This window comes from Ostrinia nubilalis, chromosome 10 (assembly GCF_963855985.1).
Source record: "Ostrinia nubilalis chromosome 10, ilOstNubi1.1, whole genome shotgun sequence".
Lineage (NCBI taxonomy): Eukaryota > Metazoa > Arthropoda > Insecta > Lepidoptera > Crambidae > Ostrinia > Ostrinia nubilalis.
Window position 1 is genome coordinate 11,702,242 of NC_087097.1, and position 10,280 is coordinate 11,712,521.

At 36.9% G+C, this 10,280-nt stretch overlaps 1 long non-coding RNA gene across 1 annotated transcript; it reads left to right on the plus strand.

Moving 5' to 3' along the window:
* Positions 1-8,604: 8,604 nt before the first annotated feature.
* Positions 8,605-10,063, plus strand: LOC135075591 (uncharacterized). Its single transcript, XR_010258061.1, has 3 exons — positions 8,605-8,626; positions 9,158-9,470; positions 9,949-10,063. It is a non-coding gene; the product is annotated as an uncharacterized LOC135075591 (long non-coding RNA).
* Positions 10,064-10,280: the final 217 nt, after the last annotated feature.

Genomic DNA, 10,280 nt, shown 5'->3' on the forward strand with positions numbered 1-10,280 from the left:
TTACAGTTGCTGCCTTCTAAATATCTGGAAACTACTTATTATATGTTTACCATTATTTATAGTGGTAGTAGCAGTCGTATTTTTGTACCTATGGCTGGCAGGACATGTAAGTGTTTATTTTTAAATCCTCTCTACCAGATCTATCTATATGAAAGCGAAAGGTCACTGACTGACTCACTCACTCGTCACGAAATCTCAGAAACTACATGTGCTAGGAGTCTCAAATTTTTCATGGGGTTCCTTTTATAATGTAGGTGCTCACTAAGTTCGGATTTTACGAAACTCCACCCTTATGGGGGTAAAACGGGATCCATGCGTACAAAGTCGCGGGCGGCCGTTAAAGTCATTTATAACGTTTCTATATCTTAATCACCCACCCTTTTTAATATGTGTATTTTTTTGTAAATGAACTAATGTTTAATAACACTAAACTTCTTCTAGCTTTGAATTTTATTATAAGGAAAGGATTCCATACTTATAAAAGGAAGAATTAAGGTATATCAAATTCTTAATACATACAGATAGGTAGATATCTCATTTCATTAAATAGATGCCCATTAATAAAGCGCCGAATAATGAATAGGTAGGTACTTTGTTTTTTTTATGTATTAACGAATTTGTAATGTTAAAATACATACTTATTTCGAATAAATCTTCTTGGTGTTTGACAAAATATTAGTTCTGACACTGATAGATTTGACTGAGGCATGTCAAATGGCTTTTCCTTTAGTCAGATTTATTTAGATGAAGGTTTTTACGGAGTGTATTTATTTTTAGTATAATATGTGGTAAATACTTTTACTCGCATTCAAAATACAATAATAGTTACATTATATAGCTCAAACTTCATACATAAACATTCACGATAGCGTATCTAAGGGTTGTAATTTATCATTAAAATGTATTCACCTTAGGTGTTCGCCAAATCTTACATAATTTAGCATTTAAAATACCTACATATATCTATCAATCTTGTCGTAATTTAAACAGTGAACACGCACTTCTGTAATTAAAATGCAACTATTTTTCAGTGTAAACTTGAGCAAAGCGCTACTTCTTATAATACCTTTGGCGATCGCAGTGTTTATTGGATTCGTAGCGTACCATTACTTGAAGCCACATCTCCCTGCCACGAGAAGAGTTTTCGAATCGCAAAATAAAAGTTCTACTAGAACTTACACAACGCGAGGTTTTTAGTGCCCGTTGGTTTGATATATCATCACCTTTTGGCCGCATTTTTCCTTATATGCCTCAATTATGAGCAGCTTTGGTTGGGCTGGGCTACCATGATTACAAGTCTTAACCATCGGACCAAGATAATGTACACTCTCCTTCACGGTCATGGTTCGTAATACAAATGAATTTTGCGTTTGCCATTTTGATGCGAAGTGCGTGTTCACACCAAATTATGAGTGAAAAGAAAAGCTTTAAGTATGACAGCTGTAACTTTTACTAATGTAGGTACTTCATTCGGACTCGGTGTGAGCACACACTAATGATACTTTTTATTCACATATCTTATGTAGAGTCCAATACAGTCGGTAGCATATCAGACAATGCAAAAACTTTGTATACTGAGATTGGTTGTCTCGAATTCTTTGATTTAGAAATTCTCGTCGGGTGTAAATCCAACAAATTAATAAGTATGAAATAATATAAAACGTCAAAATTGGTTAAACTTGGTATATTCGTAAAATGGTTAAAAATGGTTAAATGGTATGCTGAGTACACGCGGCGATGGTAACCGAACGCGAACTAACTTAAAGATATTAAAATAATGAAAAGGTTGAAATTGGGTCAGATTGGTAAATGCTGACCGCGCGCTTACGGGCGAGTTGAATGCACTGTACTTCGTACATATTCCCGAGGGAGTAAGAATAAGCAAATGAGGGTGCAAGGTGATACAAGATGATAAAACAATAAATTGGTGCAATTTACAAGGTGATAATAATAACATGGTAAACTTAAAAATTCAATTCTTATAGTCTCTATTCAACAACACTAAAATTAAAAGAATTTGGCAGTTTCACTTTTTTCACTTTAGCATACACATGGTCACTTGCACTAGTACACTGGACACTCGCACTATCACACTGGTCACTTGCACTAGCACTGCGCTGCAGGGCAGCAGCGCGGGCGCGGGGCTGCGGCTGCGGCGGCGCCTGCTCAGCTGCCGGCCACTGGGCGCGCGCGCGGATCCTCCGCACGCCGTAGGCCACAGCAGTCACGAGGCCGGCACCCGTCAGGATGTAGATGGCTATGTAGTGGTGCAAATCATGGTTGTCGAAGGATGTGTCGTCTAAGTCTTCCTTGGTATTATTCTTTATTTGTTCTATTTTCTTTCCAATAATCTCTAATTCCTTGTCAATATCAGTTTCTTGGTTTGTGCTGGTTAGAGGTGTTATATTCATGGTAACGTTCACAATGTTATTTATTGATGGAATTTCAATATTAAGAATATCTGGTTTCATTTTAATATCATTGGTCGATTGTTTGTTGTGTGACAGCAAGGTGATCCCGTCGTCCTTGATGACGCATCCACTTTCCAAGGCGAGTATCCCGACCTTGCTGAGTCGCTCGATGGTAACTTGATAGTCACATATGATTTGAATGGTGCATTCGATGCAACATGAGTACAAGTAATTGTTTACTTTGTGTAGTTGCATCCAAGTGTTTTTGCATTTTGTGCTCTCTGTTTTACAACTTAGTGACTCATTTACTTTAACACAGTAACTTTGATCGGTTTTAGTCATAGCTATTGGTATTTGATGGGCACACAGTAATGTTTCAGAGTCATAGTTACTGCATTGTTGTAATTGCAAATCGGAAAATGGTATTTGTAGATCTTTTTGTATATTAATTGCTAACAGGTCTGCCCCAGCAATGACTTTGTGCATTTGATTTTCGCTTTTCATAGGAATTGGTATTAATTTATAGATTTCAAAGTTATCTCTGCCTACTAATGGTATTTTAATCTCGAAGATCAGAAATTCTTGTGTAAATCGGGCCTTGACAGTTAATAAATGGTAGATTTTCATTAGGTCGGTTTGAATGTTGTCGATTGGTAATGATAGTTCTTTGGAAATTTGTCCCGAGATCATATGAAGTTCTGTAGTCAGTTGTTGGGGTTGTAACAGATGTATATTAAACTTTCCATGAAAGATATCAGTGATGGTGGTCAATAACATTTGCTGTATATCTTTGAGGTTCATAAGTATTCCGTTTGCTGTGATTGATGATAATGCGAACTCATTGGCATCTGAGTTTTCTTGTATTTGCTTTTGCATGGTGTTGGCAAGTTGGTCTAGGCGGTTCAAATGCTGGTTAAATGCTTTATGTTGCTGGTCGATAGTTTTCTCCATTCGTTTTATAACGTTGTATTCAGATTCTATTATCGATGTGTGGTTTTTCAGTAGCTGGTGTAGATATTTTTGGTCATGTCGAAGCTTGGTTAGGTCTTTCTGGTATTGTTGTGCGAAGTCATCGTCGAGTACTCCGAACAGAGTATGGGCGATGGAACCTATGGCATTCACGAGGCCACGGCGACGACGGTGGTGGTTTTCTGGCAGTTGTCCATGGTTGATTAAAATCTCATTATAGTGTTCGAAATCTGCTAAACTATGGCGAAGATGTAGCAATACTAGTTGGCAGTGCGATGGTATTTTTTGGCAGAGTTTTTCTAAATAATCTATGTATTTTGTGACTAAAGATGTCCCGTCCCAGTATGCGTTCATATCATAAAATACTACCAACTTCCATTCGTCTCTTATTTGTCTCATATTACTGATTTTGTCAAAATATATGGTTTGATTTTCTTTCAGGTTGGTCGTATGGTACGACTCGCATTGTGCTGGTGTGGCTAATAGCATAAGAAAAATAAGTACCATGGATAGAAAACTAACAGTCTTTGTTTTATTTCTCAGGTTCATGGTTGGCTTACTTGGTTTGGTTTCATTAACATTTGATGTCATCTCTGGTTTTGGTTGGGGTGGTTTTTGCGATGCGTTTTGGTTTTCTTTAGGGTTAATTGGTAGAATTGACAATTTGGTTATTGGTCTTTTCAATATACCTCCCTTGGTTTTCAATGTGACTACTCTGACTAGACCGTCACTACCAGGGTGAGTCTCTAACACTCGTCCGAGTGCCCACTTTCCGGGCAACACGTGTACATCTTGGATGATTACAACATCGTTCACTTTAATATTGTTTTGGGTATGATGCCACTTTGATCTTGCATTTAATTGCGTCAAATATTCTGATTGCCACCTTTTCCAAATGTCATGGTAAATCTTTTGGGTTAGTTGCCATCTGGTACGTTGGTCTTTTTCAGTTTCGATTAGAGTTAATACTGATCCACTGCTGAGGAAATGAGATGGTGTCAAGAAATCCAAATCATCTGGATCTTCTGAAATAGTACATAATGGTCGTGTGTTTAAACAGCCTTCTAACTGTGTTAATAGAGTTGAAAATTCTTCGTAGATAAGTTTTTGGTCTCCAAGTACTCTACGTAGATGGTATTTGAGGCTCTTGACGGCAGCCTCCCAGATACCTCCTGCACTTGGCCAGGATGGTGTATTAAAATGCCATTCTATTTGCATTTCTGCTAGACTTTGGTAAATGTTATCATCCCAGTTAAGGTCTAATTGCCATATTGACTGAAATAGCAGTTTCAACTTGGTGGTCACAGGGGACAGCCATCCCAGAGGGTCAAAAACTTTCGATATTTCAGAGAGAAGCTCCCGTTTGGTTATCTGTAAAGTTGGTAATAATGAGATTTTTATATCGAAACTAAATTGGTCTGTTGATGGTGTCCATTTCAGTCCCAAGGTTTTGGTTGACTCCTGTTGTTTAAATTCAAATGGTTGTTGTTTATCATTCACATCTCTTTCTATTAATTTTGGTTCGTTTGATTTCCACTTCCGTAAATTGAATCCCCCTGCTTTGCACAACTCTATTAATTGGGTTTTTAGATTTTCAGCATCTTCAAGGTTATGTTGACCGTGTAATAAGTCATCCATATAAAGGTTGTTCTGTAATGCTTTGGCTGCCTCTGGATATCTTTGAGCTTCATCTTTCGCTAACTGTTGCATGGTCATGAGGGCTAGAAATGGAGCGGCTTTTGTTCCATAGGTAACCGTGGTTAATTGAAACTCTTGAAGTGGTTTATTTGGCGAATCTCTCCATATGATTTTCTGGTATCGCTGATCATCTTCATTTATGAGAATTTGTCGGTACATTTTTTCTGCGTCCGCTACATATCCTATTTTATATTGTCTCCATTTAATTATTACTGAAAGGAGGTCATGTTGTAAGTTCGGTCCGCTGTACATAAGGTCATTCACACTTAGTCCAGTGGCCGTTTTTGCTGATCCGTTGAATACGACTCGGATTGCAGTCGTGGTTGACTCAGAACGTACGACACAGTGGTGTGGTAAAAAACATTCTATTTCTTGGTTATTATGGCTTATTTTCATGTGGCCGAGATTAAAATATTCATTCATGAACTGTTTGTATCCAATTGCTATTTGGTTATTTTTACATAATTTCTTTTCTAATTGGTAAAATTGAGCGATGGCTTTAGATTTAGATTCTCCTAGTTTTTCATCTGCATCTGGTTTCATAGGTAATCTGACGACATAACGACCATCTGGTTGGCGTTTTGTTTCTGTTTGGTATTGTTGTATGCAATATAAGTCTTCAGTTGATTGGTTATCTTGCTTGTCTGTCAAATCTTCTATCTCCCAAAATTTTTGTATGTCGTCATAGTTGTTCAGAATAACATTACAGTAATAAGATTTGATATTTCCACACAGTATCCACCCTAATTGCGTTTGTTGTGCAATAGGTTGGGATTGGTCTTGTCTTATAATCCCGTGTAACATAATTTGAGAATATACATCGGCACCAAGTAATAGGTCAACCGGACGGCTTCGGTTAAAATCGGGGTCTGCAAGTTGTATGTTGTCGAGATATTGCCATGAGGGCTTGTTGAAGGATTGATTTGGTAACTTTTTGATGAGGTTTCGCATTATGAAGACATCAGTGTTCATGGTGAAGTCATTATGTAATGATGCTACGGTAATGGTAATAACGCCCTTGCAAGTGTTTTCTTTCGCTCCAATGCCAAAGATAACGCCTTTACATCTTTGGCGTGGTATTCCAAGTTGTTGTGCTGCATTTTCAGATATTATTGATGTTTGAGATCCTTGGTCAATGAGGGCTCTCATAGTCTTGTAAGTTCCATCAGCTGCTAAGACATTAACTTGGGCGGTTGCTAATAAAACGTCGGTCATTGACTGGTGATCGTTCGACACGTGTGACACATAATTTGGTTGATGACGCTGATTGTTAAAACTTGGGTTGGCAACTGGACGATTATACGTGTAAGCATTGTGCAATAGCGTGTTATGCTTTTCGTTGCAAATGCGACATGTTTTTTGTGAATTGCAATCTCTGCCATTATGATTGATTAGGCAATTTTTGCATATATTCAATTGAGAAATCGCTTTCCGTTTTTCTTGGTTGGTTAATTCTCGGAATTTGGTACACATATACAATACATGATCCTCATTACAGATGAAACATTTTTGGGATGTATTGGTGGTGGAGTGGTTAATAAAGGGTTTATTGTCAATCTGTCTCCAAGCATTTGGATGTCTATAAATTCCTTCTTTTGGTGTCCTATATTGATTGTTGCTGGTATAATTATTTTGGTTATAGTGGTTTCTTTCATTAGATGTAGATTGTGAGTATTTGTTTGTCTCACTTTTTCGGCGAGCAGTCTCTAGTGCAATAAATTTCCCTTCTAAAAATGATAGGAAATCTTTTAAATATGGAAGATCTCTTGGTTCTGGTAGCGAGTCAATATAATCGTTGTAGGTCTCGGCGTCAAGTTTCTGTGCCATGCAGTATACAATCATGGGGTCCCAGGTCGTTATATCTACACCTAGGTTTTTTATAGCGTTGAGGCATTCATTGGTTGTATCGTGGAGCCTTTTTATGTTAAATGCGGTCTGTTGATGTATAATTGGTAATGACATGAGCGTGTTCATATGTGAGTTGAAAATTAATTTCTTATTATTATATCTCTGGTTCAATATGTCCCAACAAGTCTGGTAATTCTCTGAACTAATGTGAAGATGTTGAATGAGCTTTTCAGCCTCTCCACGTAGCTTGCTCTTCAAAAACTGCATCTTTTGAGCTCTAGACATAGATTTATTTTTATGAATAGCTTCTATGAATAAATCTTTGAAGGATATCCATTGTTGGTAGTTGCCACTGAATATTGGTATATCTATGTTTGGTGTAGACTTCTCTCTATGGTTGGTGTCCCACATCCTGTTGTTAATAGACTTCTTAATGTCGTAATACTCATTTTCATAGCGATTAAATAGTTCATCATATGTCTTGTCTTCAAATTCTAAGTTACTGTCAATTTCCCAATGTAACGAATCTATTGCAGCCCAACGTGATTCAATAATCTTCAAAACATCTTGAAATTCCCACTTTTCAGATAAAACGTTCAAATTAATATGAGAAATGGTTCGAGCTAGTGCTTTGAAATTGCTTTGTTGTTTTCTCATCATCTCATCGATTTTACTTGGTTTGTCAACGTCATGGAAAACAAATCTTGGTAATGGTAGAACTTTTTTAGGCATGGTTTCTGATGTTGAGGTTCCCGCTGTTGACGTACTCGGTTGTGCGGTAGGTGTTGATGGTTTTTGAGTTTCACTGGTTTTCGGACCCGAAGGGGATTGGGACCGATTGGTTACTTCATCATAACTTTTGAGTAAATGGACTCTAACATCGTCATAAAATTTCTTGGTTTTGAAATAGGAATCATCCTCAAAATACATATCGTCTTCAGTTTCATCACAAATATTAACTAATTTTTCATGGTTTTGCGAAAATTCTCTCCAGAAAGCTTCTAACGACTGCAAACGACGTTTAATGCTATCAGAGGTTTTCCTTTCTTTCCCTTCTTTTTTGAAATTCATGTAAAGTTTGTTCATATTCTCCATAATCTCCTTTTGTGCGGCAATAAGATCGGCGATAGACGACATTTTGGTAGTTGGTTGGTGCAGTGGTTGATTAGTATAAAAATGGAAAGATCTTACTTGGTGGTTCTGCTTACTGGTCGTTGATAGTAGTGGTGTTGGTGGCCGGGAATCCAAATATTGGTCACAGGTCACACAAAATGGTTACAATTGGTTTGCACTGATTGGTTCGTAGTCAAATGGTTCGATAAATGGTAAAGTACCCCAAAGGGCTGGTTACACAGAAAGATAGTCACTGACACGTCACGTACAAAGTTCACAACGCGGCAGGTCCCACCTTTCCGAAGGCTCGAAGGACCAAATTTGTCGGGTGTAAATCCAACAAATTAATAAGTATGAAATAATATAAAACGTCAAAATTGGTTAAACTTGGTATATTCGTAAAATGGTTAAAAATGGTTAAATGGTATGCTGAGTACACGCGGCGATGGTAACCGAACGCGAACTAACTTAAAGATATTAAAATAATGAAAAGGTTGAAATTGGGTCAGATTGGTAAATGCTGACCGCGCGCTTACGGGCGAGTTGAATGCACTGTACTTCGTACACTTCTAAAAGGAAGAATTAAGGTATATCAAATTCTTAATACATACAGATAGGTAGATATCTCATTTCATTAAATAGATGCCCATTAATAAAGCGCCGAATAATGAATAGGTAGGTACTTTGTTTTTTTTATGTATTAACGAATTTGTAATGTTAAATACATACTTATTTCGAATAAATCTTCTTGGTGTTTGACAAAATATTAGTTCTGACACTGATAGATTTGACTGAGGCATGTCAAATGGCTTTTCCTTTAGTCAGATTTATTTAGATGAAGGTTTTTACGGAGTGTATTTTTAGTATAATATGTGGTAAATACTTTTACTCGCATTCAAAATACAATAATAGTTACATTATATAGCTCAAACTTCATACATAAACATTCACGATAGCGTATCTAAGGGTTGTAATTTATCATTAAAATGTATTCACCTTAGGTGTTCGCCAAATCTTACATAATTTAGCATTTAAAATACCTACATATATCTATCAATCTTGTCGTAATTTAAACAGTGAACACGCACTTCTGTAATTAAAATGCAACTATTTTTCAGTGTAAACTTGAGCAAAGCGCTACTTCTTATAATACCTTTGGCGATCGCAGTGTTTATTGGATTCGTAGCGTACCATTACTTGAAGCCACATCTCCCTGCCACGAGAAGAGTTTTCGAATCGCAAAATAAAAGTTCTACTAGAACTTACACAACGCGAGGTTTTTAGTGCCCGTTGGTTTGATATATCATCACCTTTTGGCCGCATTTTTCCTTATATGCCTCAATTATGAGCAGCTTTGGTTGGGCTGGGCTACCATGATTACAAGTCTTAACCATCGGACCAAGATAATGTACACTCTCCTTCACGGTCATGGTTCGTAATACAAATGAATTTTGCGTTTGCCATTTTGATGCGAAGTGCGTGTTCACACCAAATTATGAGTGAAAAGAAAAGCTTTAAGTATGACAGCTGTAACTTTTACTAATGTAGGTACTTCATTCGGACTCGGTGTGAGCACACACTAATGATACTTTTTATTCACATATCTTATGTAGAGTCCAATACAGTCGGTAGCATATCAGACAATGCAAAAACTTTGTATACTGAGATTGGTTGTCTCGAATTCTTTGATTTAGAAATTGAAACATTGTGATTAAAAATTTTCTGGAACATTTTTAGTTGATTTCAATTTTGGTAACAGAATATATTTTCTCATGTGGTACCTAACCTTTGTAGCATGTACTAGTCACTTGTAACAAGTAGTAGATTATAGTAATAGTAGAAGATAATCATAATATACAAATGATAATATTTATGCAATTTCCGAAATGACTGCATCATTAATTTTCAGCATCTGCTGGTACAATTGCAGCAAGTACCTCTGTTTCCTGATACCGCTCGTCGCAGCTGTGGTGTTAGGAATGATACTGTACAATTACATCAAATCTCAATTTCCTGAAGTACCATAGAGGTTATACAAAGTGGGTAAGAAATTATTTAGTCCTTCTTTGGAAAATAATCTGCGTGTTTTACTTCCGATTTAAAGTCTACGCTGTTATGCTCTAGAATACTCTAGCGTACACACTTCTAAAGATTTCCTCATAATTTTTTTCGCAGGATCTTGTTAATTTCAGCCAAATGACGTCCACTGCTGGACAAAGGACTCTCCCAAGGATTTCCATG